Source organism: Triturus cristatus, chromosome 5_1 (genome assembly GCF_964204655.1).
Source record: "Triturus cristatus chromosome 5_1, aTriCri1.1, whole genome shotgun sequence".
Taxonomy (NCBI): domain Eukaryota; kingdom Metazoa; phylum Chordata; class Amphibia; order Caudata; family Salamandridae; genus Triturus; species Triturus cristatus.
Window position 1 is genome coordinate 269147072 of NC_140587.1, and position 27254 is coordinate 269174325.

Below are 27254 nucleotides of genomic sequence, written 5' to 3' on the forward strand. Positions count from 1 at the left end.
ACCCGTACATGTGAAGTAGTGCGTACCCGTACGTGTGAACTAGTGCATACCCATACGTGTCTAATGCACTGTACTACTAGTGCGTACCCGTAGGTGTCTAACGCACTGTACTACTAGTGCATACCCGTAGGTGTCTAACAGACTGTACTAGTAGTACGTACCCGTACTTGTGAAGTAGTGCGTACCCATATGTGTGAACTAGTGCGTACCCATACGTGTCTAACACACTGTACTACTAGTGCGTACCCGTAGGTGTCTAACGCACTGTACTACTAGTGCGTACCCGTACGTGTGAACTAGTGCGTACCCGTATGTGTGAACTAGTGCATACCCGTATGCGTGATCTAGTGCGTACCCGTACGTGTGAACTAGTGTGTACCCGTACATGTCTAACGCACCGTACACCCGCTATCATCGCGTGCCTATGCTTCGTTTCACCATAGTACTTGTGCCGTAGGGGTACGTGTGAAACGCACCGTACACCCGCTATCATCGCATGTGTACGCTTTGTTTCACCATAGTACTTGTGCCGTAGGGGTACGTGTGAAACGCACCGTACACCTGCTATCATCGCGTGTGTACGCTTCGTTTCACCATAGTACTTGTGCCGTAGGGGTACGTGTGAAACACACCGTACACCCGCTGTCATCACGTGTGTACGCTTCGTTTCACCATAGTACTTGTGCCGTAGGGGTACGTGTAAAACGCACCTTACCTGTGTGTGGATTTCAAAATTACATAGGGGACACATAAGGGACAAGTATTAGGCCCTAAATGCATGCTGGTTGTCATGGAGACAGAGTTTTCAGTTGAAAAGTGTCGATCATGTGTCCTGGAACAGTCAGTTGGCCACAAAATACAATGTTCCAAAGTGGTTGTTGACTTGACATGATGCTCAAAATTTGAACGATGCGAATGCTGTCATTCTTGTATGTTTAAAGTCGTTGGTGTATGTTTAAAGGGATTGGAGTAAACGTAAGATGCGAATGAGTCTGACCAATCACTATGTACTCCTCTAAATGAATGCCCCTCAGCAAGACAGATATAAGGCAACCAGAACCCATGAGAGGGCACTTGCTGCACAACTTTCCTGTCGACCACACTGCTGCTGTCTCTGCTTCCTCTGGACCATGTCACGTACTGTGGAGAGGGCCCAGCCATTCACCCAGGAGGAGAATGAAGCCTTGCTGGACGTCCTCCTCCCACAGTACACCAAGCTGTATGGGAGACCAGGGGAGCAGGTGAGTGGTGAGTCCACTAACTTTGCCTATGCACCTGTTGTGTGAGTGTAAATATTGTGCAATGTTGTTTAGAGTGGGTCCCGGGGGGGGGGGGACATGCTGATGTCTCTCATGCAGAGCATGATGTCGTTCCTGTGTGCACTCCTCACTTGCATTGTGCTTACTGTGACTTTCACTGCATAGTGCATGACACTTTCAGCCTGGCAAATCCTTGGTGGCTTTTTTTCCTATTGTCCTGAGGTGATTCAGATGTCCCCCCGGTGTGACAGGTGACTGTACCCACAGATGTGTATGAGTTGAGTGGCCCTTTGGTGAGAGTGTCCAAATGATGTGTACGACCTCATGGACAGTGATGTGTGTGAATGTTCCTTGTCATGTGGGTGAGTGTCTATGTGAAGTGTTGGACCACAGCTGCATGGAGGAGGCAACAGATCAACCCATCGGATGTGACAAGTAAGCCATGCTGTGTGTCTGACTTGCAGAGCTAGCATGACACCTGTGACACCCCACTGGCAAGTGCACATGTGCAGAGTGAGGGTTGTATCCGCTCTTTGTCAATGACAGGTGAGTGATCTGTGCTTGGGTGTGTCTGTATAATATGCTGATGGTGCATCAGTGGAGTGGGACATGTGACTGCTTGGCACGTGCTGCCCTTAAGCCTGCTGTTGCATGTGCTGCACAGTGTGTGGCATGATCAGTGAGTGTGTCGCACCCCTCATGCCAACCTGTTGACTTTCAATGCCATGTAGTGCATTGGGGCTTGCACACAGGCCAATTTCTTATTGTGAATGATGTAATTCCTGTCTGCATCCTATGCCCTGTGCAACATTTCAATGATGTTCAAATGTGTGTCTCTGGGACATGGAGCAGGTGTATTGATGTTGTGTCACTTTGTCATCCTGACAGGTAACTGCCTACGAGAAGGGCGTGATCTGGTAAGACATCGTCAGGGCCGTGAGATCTGAGGGGGAGCGTCATCGTCAGCTACCCCAGGTGCGCAAGATGTGGCAGGACATCCGGTGCTGGACCCGGCGGATCGCCCGGGTCCATCTGGGGCTCGACAGTCCGCGCCCCCACGGCGGCCGCCGACGCCTGACCCCCCACATGAAACGTGTCCTGGCGGTGGTATTCCCTGAGCTCGATAGGCAGTTACAGGAGAGACTGCAGCAAGGAGGGGGTAGGTACATGGCTGTTTGTCATGTTATGTGTCGCCAGCTTTTGGAAGTGCTCTGTAGCCTGGATACACTCCCAGAGTTAATATGTGAGTTAATATTTTCGGTTCCCCAATGTCACCTGGTGCTCATTTTCATCCCTTCCCCTCCTTGACCTGTGTCCCCTGGTCTGTGTGTAATCACATTTGCACATGGTCATCTAGGGTGCCGGTAAATCTAAGTGCACGTTGCTTTCGGCATCATGTGGGAGGGTGGTCTGTGACTTGTGTTGGTACGTTGCCTGTGCCATGACCTGTTCACTATGTTGGGGGTCCATATTTGTTGTCAGTGATGATGATTCTCAACATAGGAGTGTGAGCTTTAAAATGAACACCCTTGCAGCATGCATGACCAATGTTGTGGCCTCAGACATGATGTGCATGAGTGGGAGATATGCATATTGCCATGACGGTTGAACATGGTACAGTCAGATCATTCCAGGACCTCGGAGCAGTGTGGCCACTACAGTCCCCTGAGACACCCTGGCCACCTAATCATGTGTGTCATCCAACACTGTGCACATTCTCTGTGTTTTCAGCACAGGTCTGCCTCTGTGGCATTGTTCCCTGGCCTAGTTAGTATTTTGAAAATGTGTGCTACATGTGTCCACTGGAAAGGGATGCACCATTTTGCTTGTGCATACTCACACTGGGCAGTGCCTGTGTGGCTATTCACAACAATCTGTTGATGGTTGTTTGTCACAAATATGTGTTGCCAGCCCCACAAGGTGATGTTGTGTAAATGAAGCTATTTTTCCAGCACAGTTATTGTAACCCTGAATTAGAGGTGTCACTTCCTGATCTGTATCAATCACATTGACTCAGGCATGGGGTGGGGTGTGCAGGAGAGGCATACATGTGCAACCCTGATTTTTCATTGCCAGGTCTGACTTGTGTGTGATACTTGGCTGTACAAAGAATCACCGTGCAGTGCCCCTGTGATGCTGGCCAGTGCTTAATTTACCTGCTTTGCAGCCTGTGTCAGTTTTTTAAAAACATGATTCCTGCTCATACATTTTTAGCACCTGTGTGTGGTTCAGATGCAATGCTGTTTGGACTTTGTGTGATAACATCTATGTGTACATACTGGCTTGCCATGAGGGTGTCCCCACAGTACAGCTAGGCTTTTTTTCTACCCAATTGCAGGCCTATTAGCTTATGCATTGTCCTGGGTGTGGACATGTGTGCCACTCCAGATGACAGGCAGTAGGTCATATGTGTAGCCAACTGTGTAATCAGGTGACGGATGGCCATGTGACAACTGACATAATTCAAGTTGTTACTCTTACAAAATTGTACCTTGGCACTCACAGCACTTGTTAACAGTTCTTCATCTTTTAAATGTGGAAATTTGATGATTTGTGTTAAGAACACTCATGTGCCTGCATGAAAAAAGTCGCCAAAGGAAGTGCACACCAAAATACATTTCCACTTTCATGGAACACACTGGCACATTTTCTAAGAAGCCACTGTTAGAATTAAATGGTGTTGCAGATTCTCCATATACATGTTCCTACAGTGCTCTTGATTTTGTGAGACTCCTTTGCTGTTGGTGATACAAACTGAAGAGTCTCAAGACATCAAGACCTCCGTGGGCCCATGTATATGTACTTTCTGCAACACCATTCATTTCTAACAGTGGCTTCTTAGAAAAGGTGCCAACTTCTTCAATGACAGTGTAAATGTACTTTTGTGTGCACTGCCTTGTGCGACATATTTCATGCAGGCACATGAGTGTTCTTTTCATGACATGGCGAATTGGCACATTCAAAACATGTAGATTGTGTAAAGTATTGTGAGTCCCAAGGTAGCTACATTTTTTCGTTTTGTGTTCCAAAGTAGTTACAGGTCTCTGAGTGTGGTGACACCTTGAGTATTGAGGTGTGTCAGTTTACAATGGGTGCACCACTACTGTTTCTTTCAGGTTAAACAAGAGGTCGCATGACTTCATTGTATTGTTGTGCTCACCGGTTCACAGACACTAGCTTCTCAGTGTATTTCTCATTCAAGTTGTGGCCTTTTGTGTTCTTTTTTTCCTGGTGTCCAAGTGGCATAGTGGGTCTACCAACTGGGCAGGACAGGGCTAACATATGTGCGGAGTTATCTAGCTGTTACTCATGATGCATTGCCTGATATCCACTGTGACCAATTGTTCTTGTGCTCATGTGTCAGATGTATACAGGTGACTGGTGGATTTAGGTTTCTTCTCCTTGCCCACAGCATCATCATCTGCAACCAAGGGAGACACCTGCATGGACCTGGAGGAGGGACCCAGCGACAGTGCCGCCAGTGCTGGGCAGTCAGAAGGAGCCAGTGGCACGGAGGGCGAGGGGAGTCAGTCGGAGGACCTGTCTGGACACGATACCAGCTACGATGCCGACGGGGCCAAGGCTGACCTCCCTGAGGAGGCGGAGGCTGCAACACCAACTGGCAGCATCCCCACATTTGTCCACGCCTCCTCCATTACCATCTCCGCCCAGCCCAGTTGCTCCCGTCCCTTCTGTCGTGTAGAGTCCCACCATGTCTCCTTCATCCCAGGCACCGCACCCCCTGCCCCTGTCACCCCTGCTGCCCTCAGTGAAGAGTCTGTGGACATACTGTGGCAGTTGCAGGTTGGGCAGGCATCGGTGCTGACTGTCCTCCATGGACACACTAAACTGCTCACACAGATGGTGCCGTTCATGGAGGGCATGTCAGCAACGATGTCTGACCAACGCAGGTTTCTGTGGTCCATGGACTCTTCCCTGGCGGTAGAAGTTTCTCTCCTGCAGCGCTCCATCCCCCCCCTAACCCGGACCCATCCACACTGCCCTCTCCCATGCCTGCCCAATGCACACCCAGACAGTCATGGGCATGCACCCCACCAGACACATCCAGCAGACCCCCAAGTAAGGCACAGCGCACACCTCCTGGCAGGCACACTCAGGGGGATGTAGGCACACCCACAGGGGCTGGGGGCAGACGACATACACGCAGCCACAGTCGCAGTCCGCAGTCCTCACAACCCTGTTCCTCCAAAACCACTCCCCTTAGCTCCCCTGCCAAACTGTCACCTAAGGAGACCTGTATGGTCGAGCTGGGCCTCGTCCCCACTGAGCCACCACCCCTCAAGCGGGCGAGGAAGTTCCCGGGCACGGGAGTTGAGTCCCCCACCATGTCCACCCCCTCCCCCAAGAGCGCTGCAACCCATCCCTTGGCCACCACACCCTCCGTTGGCCCTGGGGTATCTTCAGGTGCAGGGGTTAGGATGGAGGCCCTAGCATCAGTGTGCAGTGCCGAGTTCACCTCCACCTTTGGCGCTGCCCCACCCCCTGTGGTGGAGACGTCCACCCCTGCACCCACCACACCTACCCCTCCCCCTCATGTCCCTGTGGTGCCTGGTCCTGCCACAGATGATGCCCCCCCAGTCGACAAACCTTGAGGTTCCTTAGTGCAGGCAAGGTAGGGGTGGACGCGGTCCCCTACGTCCACCCTTAGACTTGAGAAATGGACTGGCCATTGGCCTTTGTACATAGTATCTTTTACATTAATTTATTTTTGGTGCTGAATAAAGCCTTTTCTTTTACTTTCAACACTATTGCATTTCAGGTACTTGATGTTGGTGATGAGGCTCCGGGAGTTGGTGTTCTGGTAATGTGTTAGGGTTCTGAGAAATGTTTTTGTATGATGGTCATGAGGTGGACCATGGTATCTGTGTGCCATCACAATGTCTCTGCAAAGAATCATTGGTAGTGTGTGTTCATTTAGTTTGGAGACATTGTCCCAAGGAGTGTTCCTTCCTCTGTGGCACCTGACATCTTCCCTGCAAACAGTTGCACAATTGTAGTGCTGACCTGTGTCCACATTTCCTTTGTTGGTGACGGATCCCTTCAACAATGGCCATGCCTGCTCACCGATGTCTCCTGCTGAATCGTCTGTGCCATCCTTGCTAGTCACTGTACTTGTGTTTTGGGTACGTAGGAATGCCTTCAGGAACAAATTGGCACTTTCCAGCACTATGCATGTGTGTAATCACGGCCTACCACACAAATGGTACTTGGTATGCAGGGTATTTGGGCACCTGACTCACAATTGTGGGCATTGTATCTGGTGGAATTGAACCATATTCCTTCCATGAGAGACAACATCTTGGTGGCTGGACCAGCACCTGTACATTCCTTACACTCCTGGGATGTGTGTGACAGTGTGTGTTCACTTTGGCTTGTATGCACTTACATGACTATACAGTCTGTTGACATGAAATCAGGGTGTGTATTGTGCTGCATCCGCCATGGGTGGGTATGCATGTGTTATATGTCCTCACACCCACATGTGGTCTGTCATGCAGTATGTGACAGACATCCATCGTCCTGGGAGTGGGACCCTGCTGTCAGTGATGTGTTGTAATAGTACTAAATCATAGTCCAAAGTTAGGGATGTGTCCATACCACCATGTAGGTGTGGTCATCTGATGATGATGTACACCCCCATATCTCTGTCCATTGCTGGGAGTCCTCTGCACCGACCCCTTATAGGTCTGGACACTGCTGGGAGTCATATGCACCCACCCCTCATATGTCTGGACACTGCTAGGAGTCCTATGCACCCACCACTCATATGTCTGTCCACTGCTGGGAGTCATATGCACCCACCCACGCACCCCCTTGGAGCAGTACACTGCTGGCCTGGACCTACACACACACCAATATGAAGGTAACATGCTGGGCCAGTCCTCTAAGCCCACATTCCTGGCGTGTGTACGCCTCATATCCCAAATGTACTGGTGACGTAACGAGGTACGTGTGACACGCACCATACCCATGCATTCATTACATGTGTACGGTCCGTATCACTGTTCTAATGGTGCCGTAGGGGTACGTGTGGTACGCACCGTACCCAAGCATTCATTGCATGTGTACGGTCCGTATCACTGTTGTACTGTGCCGTAGGGGTACGTGTGGTACACACCGTACCCACGCATTCATTGCGTGTGTACGGTCCGTATCATTGTTCTAATGGTGCCGTAGGGTTATGCGTGGTACGCACCATACCCACGCATTCATTGCGTGTGTACGGTCCGTATCACTGTTCTAATGGTGCCGTAGGGGTACGTGTGGTACGCACCGTACCCACGCATTCATTGCGTGTGTACGGTCCGTATCACTGTTGTACTGTGCTGTAGGGGTACGTGAGGTACGCACAGTACCCACGCATTCATTGCGTGTGTATGGTCCATATCACTGTTCTAATGGTGCCGTAGGGGTACGTGTGGTATGCACCGTACCCACGCATTCATTGCGTGTGTACGGTCCGTATCACTGTTCTAATGGTGCCGTAGGGGTACGTGTGGTACGCACTGTACCCACGCATTCATTGCGTGTGTACGGTCCGTATCACTGTTCTATTGGTGACGTAGGGGTGCGTGTGGTGTGCACCGTACCCACGAATTCATTGTGTGTGTACGGTCCATATCACTGTTGTACTGTGCCGTAGTGTTAAATGGTAGCGGCAGTTTCAGTCGGTATCCTTTCAAGTATTTGCCCGGCGGTAATCGCCTCTCATACCACTCGATAATTTACCAATAAAAGAGGCAGGCGCTGGAGACTGGAAGGCAGGAAACAAGGTTTTATTCCGTCGGAGCAGAACACATCAGATCAGACTGCAAGGTATCGTCACGAGGTGCTCTAACTGCATCTCTGAGACCTGGTCTCTTATACACTGGTTTATTGCTTTATTATACATAGTACATTCTTGAGATTCCCTTGATGTGCGGGGAAATATCCCCTGAAGCCCCGGCTCAGATCCGATCCCAAACATGGTTACAGCAGAGGTTCCCACCCTACCCGCAGTGGGAGATGGCTATCGCGCAGCAGGGAATTCCGCTAATTCCCGGGGGTGTGTGCAACCGGCCGGGTCTCAGGGGGTAGGGGCTTTGATTCTACTGTAATCCCTTTGATGTGGGGTGTTTCCCTTACAGTAGGGGCAATAAACTGCATCCGCAGGGCTAGGTGATGGCCTGGGACCAGTTCAGACAATGGGGCGCAGGGGAAGGGGGGTTATCAAAGGAGAGGCATGACCATGTATGGGTTGTCGGTCGGAAGTGGTTCTGTAGCAGGGTCGCGCAGAAGGAGAGGGTTTATGGCCTGTATGAGAGAGCGGGGGTGGCCGGCGCGTGGGGGGATGCTCGCAGCGCCAGGGGAAAGCGCTGGCGGTCGAGAGTGAGCGGGGAGAGAGTGGGGTGCCTAAAATGGCGGCCGTGCATTCGCTGTGCGTGGCGCTGGGGAGGGGCAAGATGGCGCAGATAATGTTCAGTTTGCGAGCTAAATTTCCACAGTCCTCCCTTTTAACATATCTCGCCAGCTTGTCCGGCCAATATTCGCCTTTGTTAGCCTTTTAGTTACAGTATCGTCAATGTTCGTCACACATTTTAAAGATACAGAGTCGTTAGGGTAGGCAGGAGTAATCTGACACATTTGTACATTGTCTCATACAGTTTGATAAAGTAGGCGAGGAGGAAGTACATTCAAAGTTGCAGTATAGTCGTGTACATGGCTGGTGTTGTATGAATGTTACTATACAAAGTTACATTTTCTTAACTTCTCAGTGTACAGTCGGAAGTGATTGATGCAACATCATGAAAACTTGATAAGAAGATAGTTAATGTAATAAGGTGGTTGGGAGAGGATTTTCAACTTTGACATGGGTTCTTCTTTCCGGTGTCCTTGTTTCATAAAGAGCTATCACTGGTAAGCTCTCATTGTTGTTCTTCTTTCGTTGGCACTGTTGAGCACCGGCGGTGGAACTAAGGTCCAGCTCAAATCCGATTTCTTCACGTGGCAGGGTGCGACCACTCACTGTTCTTTGATTCCAGTCCTGTTTCCTAACACAGTTCACCACAGGTACTTTTGAGACAGGGTGCCGGCCTTTTGTTCCTCGGTAGTAGGTCAAAGTCATAGTCCAAATGAAAGAGGAAGAGAGAATGGGGTGGCATGGGATCGGATCAAAAATGCGGACCAAGGAGAGCAGAATCTTTTCAGCACTGGGCCCATCAATCGGGCCCGACGGGTTGAGACTTCAGGCACGCTGGTCAGTGAGCAGGGGCCTCGATGTAGCCCTTCGCGCTCATCGTTCTGATAATGGTGCCTCGTCTCACACTCTTGTTGCTTCGTCGCTTCCCCCTTGGTCGATGTCATAGATGTTTTATGATCCGCAGCCAGACTGTGCGTCACATCCGACCCCTCTCTTCCGATGGCTGCAGGTTATCCTTGAATAGGTTATAAGAAACGAAAGTCTTAGAGATCTTGGCAGGGAAGACATTTACATACTTCATTCTCTCTCCCAACCACTGAGTAGTTGCGGAAATGCTCTTATCTGTTACTACATGATTGGTGCCTATTAACTCTGATGTTAATGTGCGTGTTACTAATCTATTAATTACTGCTGTGGTGCAGGGTTCTGTGGGTGTCCCTGTCCATCGTCTGGCCTTCTAGGTGTCGGTTTCTGCGCCTTATAATACAAGGTTTGGTAGTACCCGTAAGTGCGAGGTGCTACTGTCATGCGTTCATGAGTATCCTTTTCATTAGGCCTGGGCAAAAATTTCGTTCCGTTCGCGGAAATTGCGATAATTTGACATTTTTGCGTTCCGCGGAGAGCGCGAAAATGTCAAAAATTCCGGTTTCCGCAGCTTGGCGATAATTTGTTTCTTGCTCGCGCTGTAAAATGATACATTCTCGCGCGCGCGCGATCGCCTTACCTGAATCCCTGCGTTCGCCGACAAGTTTTCTTGATCCGGTCGCGTTCTCCATGAGATGTTGTATTGTTTTTAGCCATTTGCGCTGTCTCGCGACAGTTCGCGCCCGCAGTGACGTCATGCGTCGCGCGATCACGTCTTTCTTCTCGCGATCATGCACCGCGAGAACAACTCAAAACAAGATGGCCGCGCCCGCAAGCAGCCACATGGGTAAGTTGGCGACCCGCAACCATGCAGAAAATCGCGCGAACATGCCGGAAAAAAACTTCCGCATCTTCGCGATATTTCTGCTTGTTTGCGATAATTTTAAACATTCTCGCGATAATTTGCGAAGGTTAATTCCGCAAATTCCGCCCACCCCTACTTTTCATACAGTAGGTGACCCTTTATCAGCTTAAAACAGGGCCATCAGTTGTTTCGTTCGGGATACTCTGAGACGGCTTAGTATAGGGCTGGAGTTATTTCTGGGAGAACAGGGTGCTTTAGACATTCTATTTCGGGCTAATTGGTCAGGAGTGATTCTGGGTGGTGGAGATGGTGTCCTTTAAGAACAAAAACCACTGACATATAGTCCCCGTGTTGAGGGTCAAATTGGGAGACATCAGTCGTCTTACCTGTCCTTTCTTTCTCAGCCGATTAGGCTTAACGTTTGCAGAAAGGAGAGGTAGTAATCGTGGTAAAGTATGGTCGTTTTTGTTTCTGTCAATTTTGTTCGAACACCACCGTGTTCGGGCCAATTATACACTTACCAAAGAGGTGTATGTCGTTAATTTATTCAAGAAGAAAGAGGACAAGAAAGAGCCTTTTGCGAGGGAGGGGGAGAGAGAGTGAGAGAGAGAGAGAGGGAGAGAGAGAGACGTGTGCAGAGAGAGAGAGAGAGAGAGAGAGAGAGAGAGAGAGAGTGAGACGTGTGCATCAAGTAGGCTACTTTGGCGTACATACGACACAAAACAAGAGAGAGAGAGATGGGTAAGATAATAGGCCACTTGGTGCACACACAACATGGAGTAGCATGGGTCTGTTCCATGTAAGAAAACACAAGCGGGGAAAAGACATAAATTCGGTGACCACGTACACACAAATGCCGGATAGGGTGTGACAGTACATGCATCAAGACGGAGACTCAGGGCTGCGTCGAGCACGGGGACCTCTCCTTTCCTGTCCTCTATTCCTATGTATGCTGCGTACCTTTAGCATTTTGTAGTTTATCTTATGGGTTGTCTGACCCTTTATTCTTCCTCCCTTTGATCGGTGGACGAGCACCTCAATCATACGATGACGCTCTCTTCAAGTGACCCGAACATGAAATGCATACACATTCATATCGTATAATCGTAGTACACACGCACAATCATATCATACAGTTTTTCATGTTCCCAATGGTGGTCTGTAATTTTACGCACTATCTCACAACGTTTGTCTATGTTTTCCCTGATATTGAACTTGGTTCGGTCCATGTCCACTCCACTCTTCAGTCGGAACTTCCTCGTGACCTATAGAGGGGAAAATAAGAGGGGAGGGGAGGGGAGGTGCAGTATTCAAAATACCCCAGCGCGCGCAGACACGAAAGGTTCTACCTACCATGTACCAGGCTAGCCGCAGGGGTGGGTAATACCACGGACCTATTATTCTTTAGTTCGAGGCAAAGATGCTCTAGTTCATTCATTTCCTAAATTCGGGTTCCCTGGTTGTGCATGTATTTCTCAATTGGTCGTGTATTATGGTGCAGGATACCATACCTTGCGTGCGACATATACCTTAAGTTATAGTTCATTATTGATTCGACAATTCTTGGAAAAAGGGCAGGCATGATGGGTACAAATTTCGTTAAACAAAAAGATTTTTAGGCAAATTGGGTCTGTATTATCTGTATGCTTTCGCTTAGGAGTAACAATCATTTATTTAAGAGAAAAACCTTCAACAACCCAGATGATTAGTCATGACACTGATTCCGTAATTCCTTTTTAAGAAGCCCTTTATTTAAAACAATGTCAGTGTAGAAATACGGGCCTACAGCCGCTATAGGCCGGCCACGGTGCAAGAGGCGTCGAGCAGCATGAGCAACACTAGATTAACATAAAAGTCGGTTCCCCCCTCTCCCCCATCGTCATGTGTGAAAGCATCGCATACATGTATATATATCTCTTTTTAACACGAATGTCATGTGACTGGAACGCCACAAGGAGTTGTAGGCCACTCCTACATCAGCGCCATCTTAGGGCGGGGTCGGGCCAGTGCACAGTCTAAGTTTTTCCATGAATTAGCAGTTGAACCAGAATTCCTTTCGGTGGTTCGAGAACTTTCGTTAGCGTCAACTTTGCGTCAGCATGGCGTCACTGCAACCTTGTAGCAATGCCACGGTTTGTTCTTAGGGCGGGGCAGCAGGCGGGTTCTTCCGCCGACGCTTTACTGTCTCACTGTATCAAGCGGAGGCAAGGTGGCTGCCGCCCGGGGGCAAAAAGAGCAATGGTGGTGGTTTTGTCCTTACCGGAAGTCCGCAGGAGTCGAACGTCAAATGACTCCAACCAATTCTGCAAGGCTGAGGGGAGTGTTCTGTCAAGGGTGGGGCCCATGCCCTAGCAAACAAGCTTTCGAGTCCAGAATTGTCTCACGGTGGGCCAGGCCTGGAACCGGAGGGGTCAACCGCCGGAGTTCAAGGGCAGCAGTAGCAGCAGCTCTTCGGTACAGTCACCGGAGAGGAGCCAGCAGCAGTAACAGCAGCAGTTCGGGTGGTGCTGCCACCGGGGTGATTCCAGTAGCAGTGACGACAGCAGTTTGGATGGTATCACCACCGGGGTGGGTCCCCGATTACCTTGCTGCGGGGGCCCACTCCTCACGTCGGGCGCTAGCGGCAGTCCTGGTGAACCCGGTGCTTGGGTGGTTGCCTGGCGGCCGCGTGCAGGGGTGCCGGCTCAGCCGAACGGCGAATGAAGTGGCAGGGCGCAACTCAGCTGGCCGACGTGTGAAAGGTGTGGTTTGGGGTGCCCTCATCTGCTGGCGAGCCTCCACCTGGGGAGGTGGGGGAGGTCCGTCCGCGTCGCCTGCCCCCGCCAGGGCACCCTCCGTTATTGAAGGAAGAAGTGACTGGAAAGATCCGCACAGCGTGCCAGGGTGAAATTCAGCAGGCCGATGAAAAAGATGGCTGGGTGCAGCTTAGCTGGCCGGCGAGTAAAAGACGGTCGGGGTGCCTGGCAAGCCTCCACCTGGGGAGGTGGGGGAGGTCCGTCCGCGTCGCCTCCCCCCGCCAGGGCACCAGCCCTCATTAAAGAAAGAAGAGAAAGCGGAAAGGCCCGCACAGCGTGGCGGGCTCCGCCTTGGTGTTGCCAGAACTTCGGCGCTTCGTATAGCCTCCGGCCTATTCGCACAATCGCCCGCCACTGATATCAAGGGATTTTTGCATGGCTTTTATAGCCCAAAGTCAACTAAGAGGGACCGCCCAAAACAGGCCAATGTTGCGATTTCGAGGAAGGAGAGGCGAGGACGGTGTCACGTGGACGTTAAGGCTTTGGGATGGAGGTTGCAGCAGACTGTCATGTAAATAGTTGTTTTAAAACGTGTTTTAACCTGTTTACCCTGTTGGTGTGTTTGTTATATCCTATAAGTTATTAAAATGTTATAACTACATTACTTCGTTGGAGTGTTTGTACATATTTGTAGTTTGATGACGAGCACAAGGAGGTTACTGTGCAATCGGAAAATTAACATAGCCCAATTGTGCGCGATCTAGCCCTAGTTTGGTGACGTCGATGGTGGGTGTCAGCAGACTTCCGTTTGTGCGGGATTTTGTCATGCTTATTGGGCGGGGTGGGCAGTAGGGCAGACATGTTTAGGTAGCGAGAGTTATGGAGTCGGGCTACCTCGCGGTCGTCTCGACCGTGAGCTTGACTCGTTCCCTTGGTTTCATATGTCCCACAAAGGGCTAACTCCTAGCGTTATTTTAGTTTTTGTAAGGTCAAAAAGGATCCTACCAGTGCCTTTACTATCTTGTCGATTCCTGTTCGTTCATCCTTAGTTAATCGATTCATTCTGGTGGACTCTTTCTTTCCTATCTCATGGTCGTCTAGCGTTGTAGTCGACGTGGGGTTCGGCGCAAGAGGCTCAGCCGGCGCGGAGGCCGTGAGGGCCGAGGCCCTTGTACTGCTTTCGCTCGTGTTCGGGGGTTGTGGGTGTTGTACTATTGATTGGGAGGGTGCATACGGAGGGGGCATGTAAATGATCGGAGGACCTAACAGTAACTCATCATTCGTTCGCTGCTTGGAGGACAACTCAGGGTAGAGCAAAGAAGGGGTCCTAACAGCGTACTGGCCTGAGGTTTCGGGTTCCTGTCTTAGTTTAGTTTCCCTTCTCTCTTTTATGTCTTCTTCTAACTTTCTAGCGGCAAGGTGAGCTGCCTTTCGTAATTCCTTTTCTGCTTTTACTTCTTCCCTCTTTTTCCGTTGCGTTGCTTCTTTGCGCCACATGCCGATACTGTCAAGCATAGTAGGCGTCGTCTTATTGCTACGCAGAGCTATTTCTAGCGCTTCTATCTTATGGTCGTCGAAGGATCCCATCAGTGGCCACTGACTTTCGGGGTCCTTCTTGGTATATTTATGCCATAGCTTGCTATAGGCTACGGCCACTAGTCCATATTTAGTAAACATGTCCTTATTAGGGGTGCCTTCCAGTGGAGCCGGATGGTTCACCTCTAATAAGCGGTCCGGGCAGAACCAACTACCAATCAGTGGGGAGAAGATAGGCATGACGGGTTTCAACGGGGACAAAAGTCAGCACTACCTATCTTTTCACTGCTTGCAAAGACTAGACAGAATATCTCTATTCTTCGTTATTTGTAAGCAGAGAATACCTCCAAAGAACCAATATCGAACAACTAGTGTTCGGACAATCAATCAATCAATCAATGGGGAGATAAAGATAGGCATGACGGGTTTCAACGGGGACAAAAGTCTGCGTTACCTAAACTTCACTATTTGCAAAGACTAGACAGAATATTCCTATTCTACGTTATTTGCAAACAGAGAATATCTCAAAAAGCACTATTCTTCAAAACAATCAATGTTCGGACAATCAATCAATGGGGAGATAAAGATAGGCACGACGGGTTTCAACGGGGACAAAAGTCTGCGTTACCTACCCTTCACTATCTGCAAAGGGAGAGAGAGAGAGTATTTCTACTCCTCCCCGTTTGTAGACAGCGAATATCTCAAAGAGAACAATCAATGAGCACAATCAATGAGCAATACTAGTATTTCCAGAGCATTAAACAATCAATCAATTATTTCTCAATTTGTCGTGTATCACGACCTTACCCGGACCGCGTGGACAGTTTCTCGTCTTCCGCCTCCAGCGCCCGATCGTCCTCTACTCTCCGTACCGTATTTGCCGCGGCACTCCTGATGGTTCCCAGTCAGGACCGTAGATCACTCGAGAGAGGTCTGCTCGGAACCAGTGAAGTTCGGATGATCGGCTGCCAGACGAGGGTCTATTGGGCAGGAGCTCTCCCGATCGTTGCAGTCGTTCACTCTGTCGTCGGGACCTCTCCCACTGGATCCACGTGTCGCTGATGGGCCCCACGTTGGGCGCCAATTGTTAAATGGTAGCGGCAGTTTCAGTCGGTATCCTTTCAAGTATTTGCCCGGCGGTAATCGCCTCTCATACCACTCGATAATTTACCAATAAAAGAGGCAGGCGCTGGAGACTGGAAGGCAGGAAACAAGGTTTTATTCCGTCGGAGCAGAACACATCAGATCAGACAGCAAGCTATCGTCACGAGGTGCTCTAACTGCATCTCTGAGACCTGGTCTCTTATACACTGGTTTATTGCTTTATTATACATAGTACATTCTTGAGATTCCCTTGATGTGCGGGGAAATATCCCCTGAAGCCCCGGCTCAGATCCGATCCCACACATGGTTACAGCAGAGGTTCCCACCCTACCCGCAGTGGGAGATGGCTATCGCGCAGCAGGGAATTCCGCTAATTCCCGGGGGTGTGTGCAACCGGCCGGGTCTCAGGGGGTAGGGGCTTTGATTCTACTGTAATCCCTTTGATGTGGGGTGTTTCCCTTACAGTAGGGGCAATAAACTGCATCCGCAGGGCTAGGTGATGGCCTGGGACCAGTTCAGACAATGGGGCGCAGGGGAAGGGGGGTTATCAAAGGAGAGGCATGACCATGTATGGGTTGTCGGTCGGAAGTGGTTCTGTAGCAGGGTCGCGCAGAAGGAGAGGGTTTATGGCCTGTATGAGAGAGCGGGGGTGGCCGGCGCGCGGGGGGATGCTCGCAGCGCCAGGGGAAAGCGCTGGCGGTCGAGAGTGAGCGGGGAGAGAGTGGGGTGCCTAAAATGGCGGCCGTGCATTCGCTGTGCGTGGCGCTGGGGAGGGGCAAGATGGCGCAGATAATGTTCAGTTTGCGAGCTAAATTTCCACAGTAGGGGTACGTGTGGTACGCACCGTACCCACGCATTCATTGCGTGTGTATGGTCCGTATCACTGTTCTAATGGTGCCGTAAGGGTATGTGTGGTATGCACCGTACACACGCATTCATTGCGTGTGTACAGTCCGTATCACTGTTCTAATGGTGCCGTAGGGGTACGTGTGGTACACACTGTACTCACGCATTCATTGCGTGTGTACGGTCTGTATCACTGTTGTACTGTGCCGTAGGGGTACGTGTGGTACGCACCGTACCCACGCATTCATTGCGTGTGTACGGTCCGTATCACTGTTCTAATGGTGCCGTAGGGGTACGTGTGCTACGCACCATACCCACGCATTCATTGCGTGTGTACGGTCCGTATCACTGTTCTAATGGTGCCGTAGGGGTACATGTGGTACGCACCGTACCCACGCATTCATTGCGTGTGTACGGTCCATATCACTGTTGTACTGTGCCGTAGGGGTACGTGTGGTACGCACCGTACCCACGCATTCATTGTGTGTGTACGGTCCGTATCACTGTTCTAATGGTGCCGTAGGGGTACATGTGGTACGCACCGTACCCACGCATTCATTGCGTGTGTACGGTCCGTAACACTGTTGTACCGTGCCATAGGGGTACGTGTGGTACGCACCGTACCCACGCATTCATTGTGTGTGTACGGTCTGTATCACTGTTCTAATGGTGCCGTAGGGGTACATGTGGTACGCACCGTACCCACGCATTCATTGCGTGTTTGCGGTCCGTATCACTGTTCCAATGGTGCCGTAGGGGTACGTGTGGTACGCACTGTACCCACGCATTCATTGCATGTGTACAGTCGGTATCACTGTTCTAATGGTGCCGTAGGGGTACGTGTGGAACGAACTGCACACGTCCACTTCCGTTGTTGCGGTACGCAGGGATTGGTGGCCACGCCCCCCCAAGTGACCAGACCCTGGTGGTAATGTATGGCCTCCATATTATAGGTTTGGCTTTGAGTATGGGGTTTGTTTCCTGCCCCTCGCCCCCACCCTGGCCCCTGGGTGTTGTTCTCACCTTCTGCGGTGTGTGCGTCGGGTGCGGTGCACCAGGTCTTAGGCCAATAGGACTGGGATGACACGTACGATGGGGTTCATGGCGTGTACGTCGCGTACCGGGGCTCTATTGCATAGTGGATCGCGTCGGACTCTGCTTTTCCGGCTGTGTTTGACTCCCGTAAAAAAAGAGCCGTACGGAGTGACGTAGGGACGAATCGTACTTGCTGGGCCGGAAACCGCTGCCTGAATTCGTTCGGACGTCGCGTGCAAGCTGTTCCGGATCAGAATCGTACGTATTTTTTCCACGTACGGTCTTTTGTATGATTCGTACGGAAATAGGCTTTCTGTACGAATCGTACTTCCTAGGTTGTAGGGACAGTTTACCGGGTGCGAGTCGTACGGAGAAAACGCTCCATACGATGATTCGTAGGGCCTTTTTCCAGGATTGGAATCGGCCCCTATATACATTAGTAATAATTTTAAACATTTCAAAATAATTGTAACTATGTTTCTTTTAATTATATGTATTATTTACTTTATTTTACAATATTTTTTAAACATAAAAAAAACAATATTTTTAACAGTGATATTTTTTACAACAATTTATTTTTTTTAGATATTTTTGTACTTACCATAATGTAGGTAAGACTTCAATATTGTGAACATCGATATTTCGGCTCCGATATTTTTGGCGTCGATATTTCTGTAGTCGATTCGTGTGATTTCATGCACAAAGGAAATACACTGCAATTAATTATTTTTCACTGGAAGAGCTGTGTAGGAATTGGAGAAATGTCACGAAACACATAAAAGGGAGGGACAGAGAGCTTGGAGAGGCAGAAGATCCAGTTACCTTGCTCCTAAGGGTAATGCAGTAATCACAAAGGGGTAACAGTTCCTAAAGTGAAGTCAAGCTGACCTGGTTCGGTCGCTCTGAAAGTCTGTGGGAACCTGCCTCACAGAGTAGGTTGGAAATGGAACAAGGTGTAGGTGGGGAATTCCTCCTTTGGAAAAGGTGCCATAAAACACCCATGCAGGTGTCATGCTTCATCATCGGGTGTTGCTCCTCGTGAGGGTGGCGCTGCAGTCCCCCATGAGCCCTGCAAAATGGTTCTTTATCGGAGTTCTTTTCAGGAGTAATGCCGCAGTTGTGAGTCCAGGTGTGTGGAAGGGAAAGTGAGTGATTAAAATTGCCACTTTGGTACCCCAAAGAACCTTCATTGAGGAGTCCAAGTGATAAGGATAAAAATGGTAATGGTGGCAAAGAAGGTCTCAAGAGAGATTATATCTGAGAGGTGAATATTTTCCTTCTTTTCTGTTGTCAACCAGTGAGTGAGTGGTGATAGTGAATGAGTGCATTAGGTTGGCATGTCTCACACCTTTGTGGGTCCCTAGTGGATCCTGTGACGTTTCTTAAGGACCGTGGAAAGGTGTAGAAATGTTAAAAATAGGAATCTGAGATGGTGACACTCAGTACCCCTATAATACCTATATTCAGGCTCTTATCTCAGTGTCAGTGCACCTTAAGGAACACCCACTAGGAGTTCCTCAGTCCAACCTTTATCGAAGGGAGAAAAAAATATATAAAAGAGAAAACATCTCTTGTCGTTTTTGGAAACAGAAGAATAGCACTTCATTACACTGGTGCATAGGATGCAGACCGTATAGGCAATGAGGCATGCTATCCTTATCGTACCTCCAATACCGGAGAAAGCCGGCGGTGCAGTGCTCATAATCGTACCTCAAAGTGCAGTGCTCGTATTTTGCGAGTTCTAATGACCCCAAATCATGGTCACTTGGCGGGACTTTATCGGGAGATTTTGAAACAAGGAGGCTGAATAAAACAGGCAACTTGTTGGTATGTGCGTGAAACCAACGTACATATCCAAGTTATGAGTTTAGGCACAAATATGTGATTTCTCATAGAGGCAAGCATGCCATGATCAGTGGTATGGATCGTGTGGCTGATTATATCTAATCACATTTGTGGAGAGCGGAACGTTAACTGTGAGTATCAGCTATTTAATCGTTTCATGCGGGACAGACATATATACCAACAGATAAACACACACACATGCAAAACATGTCCTACCCCACAATCGTGACGGCTGGCCGCGTCAGTGACGTGGTGGTGAAAGAATATCTGCGAGTGACATTGTGAGAATAATCAAGACGTATTAGTTGTAATTGTATTACCTGTTGGGAAGCAGAAGGCCCAAAGGAAAATGCTCACATAGCCTCTCCCCAGTTTTCAGCCTATTACCTTCCCGAAGCTACTCGAATGCCGGTGCTTGGCAGATGGTGTTGCTTCTAAGCCTGGGCGAAGCACTACGCTACTCTCGCGTAGTTTGCGAAGTTCGCGCTACTTCGCACTACGCGAACTGCACGTAGCACAGGGCGAACACGCGTAGCGTAGTGTTGCGTAGTGCTGCGGTCATTTTTTGCTTGCTCGCGGTCCTCAACGTCAAGTTGGCGACAGCGAGCAAGCAAAATGACATCCCGGCGAGACTTTTTCCTTGTTCGCGATCAGCAACATCAAGTTGGCGATCGCGAGCATGGAAAATAAACCTCCCGGCGAGATTCCCAACGCGAGGAGGTCAGGTTTCTCATTGCGAGGGGTCGCGTATGCTCACGACCGCTCGCGATGAGAAACTACCAGTTCGCGTTGAGAAAGCTGCCGCTCGAGTAAAAATCTACTCGAGCAGCAGAAAACTACAGCTCGCACTGTACAAGATGCCATTTTCAATGATTGCACAGTGCTGGTTGCTTGTCCGCACTGTGCAATCATTGAAAACAACATCTTGCACAGTGCGAACATGTTACTAAGCAGTTCGCGAAGTGCTACGCGTAGCTCGCGTAGTGCGAACTTCACTTTGCGTAGCTTCGCGAAGTGCTACTTCGCGAACTACGCCCACCCTTAGTTGCTTCCTGATATATGCACAAGCAAATCCCCGTCATGAACCCGGAAGACAAGAGGGCGGGGGGAGGTGCTGGTTGACGCGCACGGCGTTGTGCAGGTCATCAGAGTCGTGGCGGCCACCTTGGGAGGGGATGGTGCTACTAAAAAAGAGAGTTGGAACGGAAAATCGCAAATGCAATAATATTAGCTGAGAACATTGGTCCATGAATGAAACAGGAATGAGGTGGGGCCAGAGTTCGATGTCCTGTAAGATGGTCTCTAGGACCTCTAAGGTGGCGTCCTGGGGGATATTAGTGTATAACGCCTCCACGTCCAGGAACCCTGGCCCCACCTCACTCCTGTTTCATTCATCATAAAGTGTGCCACAGTGGCCCTGAAGGAAAACTTCTTTGCATTTCAGAACCAACTTTACCACCAAGTCCAGGGGACTAGCATAGGTAGCACCTTTGCTCACAGTCTTGCCTGCTTACATATGGCATCTTTCGAAAAGAAGTTCATCTTACATTAAAGGAATCCCTATCGTGAAAACATACTAGTATGGTGGTGCTACATCGATGACATTTTGGTATTCTGGGCAGGTGAGGCTAACATATGTGAAACATTTTTGACCCATTCCTCAAATTCTCTATCACTAAATCAGAGAACGACATTCCATTTCTCTACTGAGCTCCCTCAAGGACAGGGCCTTACTAACAACCAACTATAAAAACCCACAGATAGGAACAGCTTCCTACTGTACGAGAGCCACCATCAAAAAGCCCTTATGGATAACCTTCCTGTGGGGCAGTTCCTCTGTTTAAGGAGGAATTGCAATACTATGGCAGAGTATGATAACCAAGCCACTATGCTGGCTACCAACCTCACAGAACGACACTATCCAAAAAAAGTAATACGCCAAGCATGTAAAAAGAGCCAGGAACAATCACAGAGAGGGCCTTTTAGAAAATAAGGTCAAAACAACTACCGACAATCTAACCTGTGTTACCACCTTTACACCTAGCTCTAACCTGATACAGAAAGTCATCATAAAACACTGGGGCATCAGTGGAACAGGGAGTTTCTCCCCTGGACCGACCCCCCCTCTTCTCTTTTAAACGCACCCAGAACTTGAGGGACCTACAAGTCACACTTGCCCAAAGCTCCAAAAGACATGACAACCTACCCTATGGGCCCTACTACCGGTAGGACATTCCCCTTGCGGTTTGTGTGCTGTATGCCATCTGACTATGGCAACAAAACAAATAAAACATGGTTCTGGGCCTCACAAAGCAACGGCTCCAGAAAAGCACACTAACTGTATCAACAAGAATTGTGTATATATAATAACCTGTACTTGCAATCTGCGGTATGTGAGCATGACAACGAGACCAGTGAAAACCCGCATGTGTGAACATAGAAGCACCATCCGGTGTAAAAAGACAAACACCAGAATGCTCAGTCACTTTCTGGAGGCTGGCCACACACCAGACAGCTTAAAATGGACTGTCATTGAGTCCAACCAGAATTGGTCCACTAGAACTTCATGTATACAAGAACAAAGATGGGTGTTTCCCCTCAAGAGCAATATCACTGGACTAAATGAATTCCGTGGGCAGAATTCACCACCTGAATCTTTCATTAACCCCCCCTCTTGTTTCCACAATTGACTGTCCTCAATTTTCAGACGGAAAGCAAGGAAAGACATTATCAGAACCTTCTGACACTGAGGTCCCTCTGTCCCGTGTCACCACAAGAGCCCTCTTGAAGAGTCCCGGCCACAATACCACTTAAATCAACCTTTGCACGAATAGTTACCAAGGGCCGTGAATACTACAAGGCCACAAGCACCATCTGGCCATACATTGGAAACGGGGGCCTCCACTGTCAGGCTGTCCAAGGATAGCATCTGAGCGGACATTGCCGGATTTATTTCTATTACCAGTAGCTACCGACAACAAAAGGTCCTACCCCCACGTCCCCTTGATTGATATGTACACATATTCAATTTATTGTAGTTTATTATTCCGATGGTCTTTTTCATAGTTCTGTCATGTAAAACACAACCACATGGGCAAATGCTCTCAGATAATATTATCGAATTTGTGATTTTCCGTTCAAACTCTCCTTTTTATTAGCACCATCCCCACCCATGATGGCTGCCACACCTCTGACGCCCTCACAACACTGTGCGCGTCAACCAGCTCTGCCCCCGACCCCCTTTTATTTCAGGTTCATGTTTGGGAGGTGCTTGTGCATATATCAGGAAGCAACACCATCTGCCAAGCACCGGCAATCGAGTAGCTACGGGCAGGTAATAGGCTGCAAACCGGGGAGAGGCTACGTGAGTATTTTCGTTCTGGCTCTCTGCTTCTCAATAGGTAATACTATTATAACTAGAGCGTCTTGATTATTCTCACAATGTTGCTTGCAGCTATCCTTTTTCCATCACGCTACCGACGCCAACGCGGCCAGCTGTAACGGAATGGTGGGGTAGGACATGTTTTACATGAGTGTTTGTGTTTATCTGTTGGTATATATGTCTGTCCCAAATGAAACAATTTAATAGCAGATACTCACAGTAAAATTTCCACTCTCCACAAATGTGATTGGATATAATCAGCTTCACGATCCATACCACTGATCATGGCATGCTTGCCTCTATGAGAAATCACATATTTGTGCCTAAACTCATTACTTGGATACCTACATTGGTTTCACGCACATACCAACAAGTTGCCTGTTTTTATTCAGCCTCTTTACTTCAAAATCTCACCATAAAGTCCTGCCAAGTGGCCATAATTTGGGGTCATTAGAACGTGCAGAATACGAGCACTGCACCTTGAGGTATGATTATAAGCACAGCACTACCGGCTTTCTCCAGCGTTGGAGGTACAATAAGGATAGCATGCCTCATTGCCTATACGGTCTGCATCATATGCATCAATGTATTAACATGTAATGAAATGCTAATCTTCTGTTTCCAAAAACCACAAAAAATGTTGTCCCTTTTATATATATTTTTTTCTCTTCGATATAGGTTGGACTGAGGAACACCTAGTGGATGTTCCTTAAGGTGCACTGACACTGAGACAAGAGCCTGAATATAGGTATTATAGGGATACTGGGTGTCACCATCCCAGATACCTATTTTTAACTTTTCTACACCTTTCCACGGTCCTGAAGAAACACCACGGGATCCACTAGGGACTCACATAGACGTGAAACATGTCGAGATAACGCACTGATTCACTATCACCACTCACTCACTGGTTGACAACAGAAGGAAAATATTCACCTCTCAGATATAATCTCTCTTGAGACCTTTGTTGCCACTATTACCATTTTTATCCTTACCTCTTGGACTCCTCAATAAAGGTTCTTTGGGGTACCAACATGGCAATTTTAATCACTCACTTTCCCTTCCACACACCCGCACTTACAACTGCTGCGTTACTCCTGAAAAGAACTCCGACAAAGAGCCCTCTTGCGGGGCCATGGGGGACTGCTTCACCACCCTCATGAGGAGCAACGCCCGATGATGAAGCATGACACCTGCAATGGTGTGTGAAGGTACCTTTTCCAAAAGGAGGAATTCCCCCCACCTTCACCTTGTTCCATTTCCAACCTACTCTGTGAGGCAGGTTCCCACAGACTTTCAGAGTGACCGAACCAGGTAAGCTTGCCTTCACTTTAGGAACTGTTACCCCTTTGAGATTACTGCATTAGAGAAATGTCACCATGAGTTGCGCTGTTATTGCTTAGTTGCCATTGTAGGTCATGGCTGACGTTTGTCATAGGTGGACTGTGATTGACTGGTTGTTGTTTGTTTGTTTTTGTGCAATTTGTGTATAGTTTGATTGGAGAAGTAGATGCTTTATTGAAAAAGCCAAAGTTCCTAAGATTTCTAATAAGGAAGTTGAAAAGATTCCTCCGGAAGATTCTCCTATATATTAGAAAATGACGGATCTGGGTTTTTATACATGCATGTGGGTAAAAGATTGCCACAAGTTCAAATCTGATGATAAGAACATGCAATTTCCCTTAGAGAGTACCTCTCATGTTAGAAAGCTTGATTGTCTGAGGCTTGAAATGCGTGAAAAAAGCTGCAATGTAGACCTGCACAATTTGGGGCATTGAATCAATTGGATTGAGCTGCTATTGAGAAGGAACGGAAGAGAATGGAGACACAGATTAGGAATACAGTGAGTCATTGTTAGAAGGCTTGTGGGGCATGCAATGAAAAGTATTGAATGAGGACACAACACTGGTTGTGGGTGTATTTCCTGCAATAATGAAAGAAATAGGTAAGAAGAAAACTGAGAATACATTTGATGAATCTAAAAATGAGAAATGAAAGAGAGACAAAGAAAGTGATTCTGATGAGGTGGATCATTTCATAACTGACCTATTAGTTCCATGACCTCCTCCTTGCACTGGTGATAAACAGACAGTAAGACTCCCAGCATGTGATATGTATGCAGGAGTACCATACATGGGGTTTGCAAGTAATAACAGAACCTAGTTCACCATCTGACACTGCACCAGGACCTGCTTCATTTGGCCCAGCCGGATTATTTTTATACTTGCTGTGAATACAGTTATTCCAGCTGTTGAAGCTATTGTTTCTACAGTACCAGAAAGGTGAGTAGTTAATATTGGAAAGAAGATTGACTTTAGAAAATGTTTACTGTGTACAATTTATATAGAGAGACTGACAATGTATAATGCAAAAGAATTAAAATATTTGATAAAGTAAGCAACTATGTGCACGAGTGAAGCAGAAGAATATGTGTTTGCAGAAATTTTTTTACAATGGATTTGAGTGAAAGTGAAGTGAGGAAAATGTGTCTTTTGACTGTACTAGCACATATTAGGTAATTAATTGACTGCATAAAGAACTGGAGAGATTTGAGAAAATGCAGAGATAAGTGGAAGAAAAAGGGTGATACTAAAATGAAAAAAAATGATACTGAAAGAGAAGTAAGGATGGGCATACATGAGCCTGAAATGGAAATGGTTGTGACAGAATTTCCTTTGCAAGATGTAGATGGAGGAGAATATGTGCATGCTTCTTGAGCAGGTCTGATAATTATGTATTTATGGCGAATTTTCCAAAATTCTGGGAAAAAACGGATAAGTTGGACACAGAAGTTGAAAGACTAGTGTCTATTTCAAAAGTGCTTTGGGTGGATTTGAACAGATTTTTTCAGATTGTTCTTCCCAAAGGTTTGCCAACCAAATGCATAGCAATTTTTGCTTGAGCAGCAGAGGAGCCTCCAGGAGTCTGGGTGCTCTTGTGATAGACACATTGACGGCAGCAATACGACATTTAAAGTGCAGGAGAAAGAGGTGAATTGGGCAAAATCATGAGGAATGCACAGAACCCAACTTGTCGGTAAGAGCCTAATTCAGATCTACAGAAAGTATAGTGGTGTAGAAGATCCACAGAAAGAAGGCGTAAGCAGCTTTGTATTGGCTTTTATGAAGGGTTTGTATCTGGTGCCTATTTCTTGTATTCAGCAGAATGTGATGAGTTGGCATATCAAGAGTATCGATGAGATACTCACGTATGCAAAGTATTGCAGTGACTGCTTCAAAGATGATCATAGAAATATTAAGGAGAAGCTGCTGGGTGAACAGATGAAGCAGCTTCAGAAAGTTGCTAAAAACCAGATGGCAGATCTGGGTTTCAATTCAGGTATTGTTGAGGATGCAAATTCTTGTGTAAATTTGTAGGTGATAGGAATTCATGGAGTTGATGTGCAAGGAGACTACATGGTTTGGGAATATGGTTCTGTAGGGCAAAGGTGGAGGGTTGAGAATAATTATAATGGAATGAATGCAAATATCAATATGTTAAAAAAGAACACCGCTTATGATGTGGGAAAATTGATCAGTGAAAGCCAGAATGCGGAAAGAATTGAGATCCAATTCAAAATGATTGTGTTCCTCAGATGCAACGGCATGCAAATCAAATGGTACCAAATTGTGTCCCGGCTCCACGTACTCGAAATCAAGGGCAATTCGATACAAATATGCCCGTAGCTCCATGTTGCAGGGAAACATACCAAATAATATGGCCCATTATCAGAGTTCAGGTTTTCAGGAAATAGTGGCTTTCTCCAGTTTGTACTGAATGTGAATAATTTGCACAGAAAAGATCCCACTTTGAAAAAGCAATATCTCTCTGGAATTCACTTCCAACAAACTTCAGAACCCGGCCTATCCTCCTTTCAATCAAGAAACTTCTAATAACACATCTTTAAAACTCTTTCTCGATTAAGTCCTGTAAATACCCTGAACTGTCCCGTTGAAGCCGAAATGGCAGACTAAATTCATACTTTCAGGAAATATCAAATTCCTAGGGACGTAGTTTCAGGGGGTGTTTGGGGAGTGGCCCCCCTGCAGAAATGTATTCTTTGCTTGGTGGTTGGATTTGAGGTCCCTGAGTTGAGTCCGCTAAGTCAGCTTTGGGTTTTTCTTGTCATGTCCAAGAATAAAAAACAAAACATTGACCTTTTATGTAAAACAGAAGAGAGAGACCGAGATATATATCTGGTAACTGAATTTCAAAATGCAAAATGAGACAACCTGGAATCAATTCTGGCTTACCTGCATGTCCAAATCATATGTTCCTAGGCCAAAGTTTTATTTCACAGAACCGCTTTTTCATTATTATAACATATGTAAGTACTTTCAAATAGTTGAGTTCAGAATGTGCA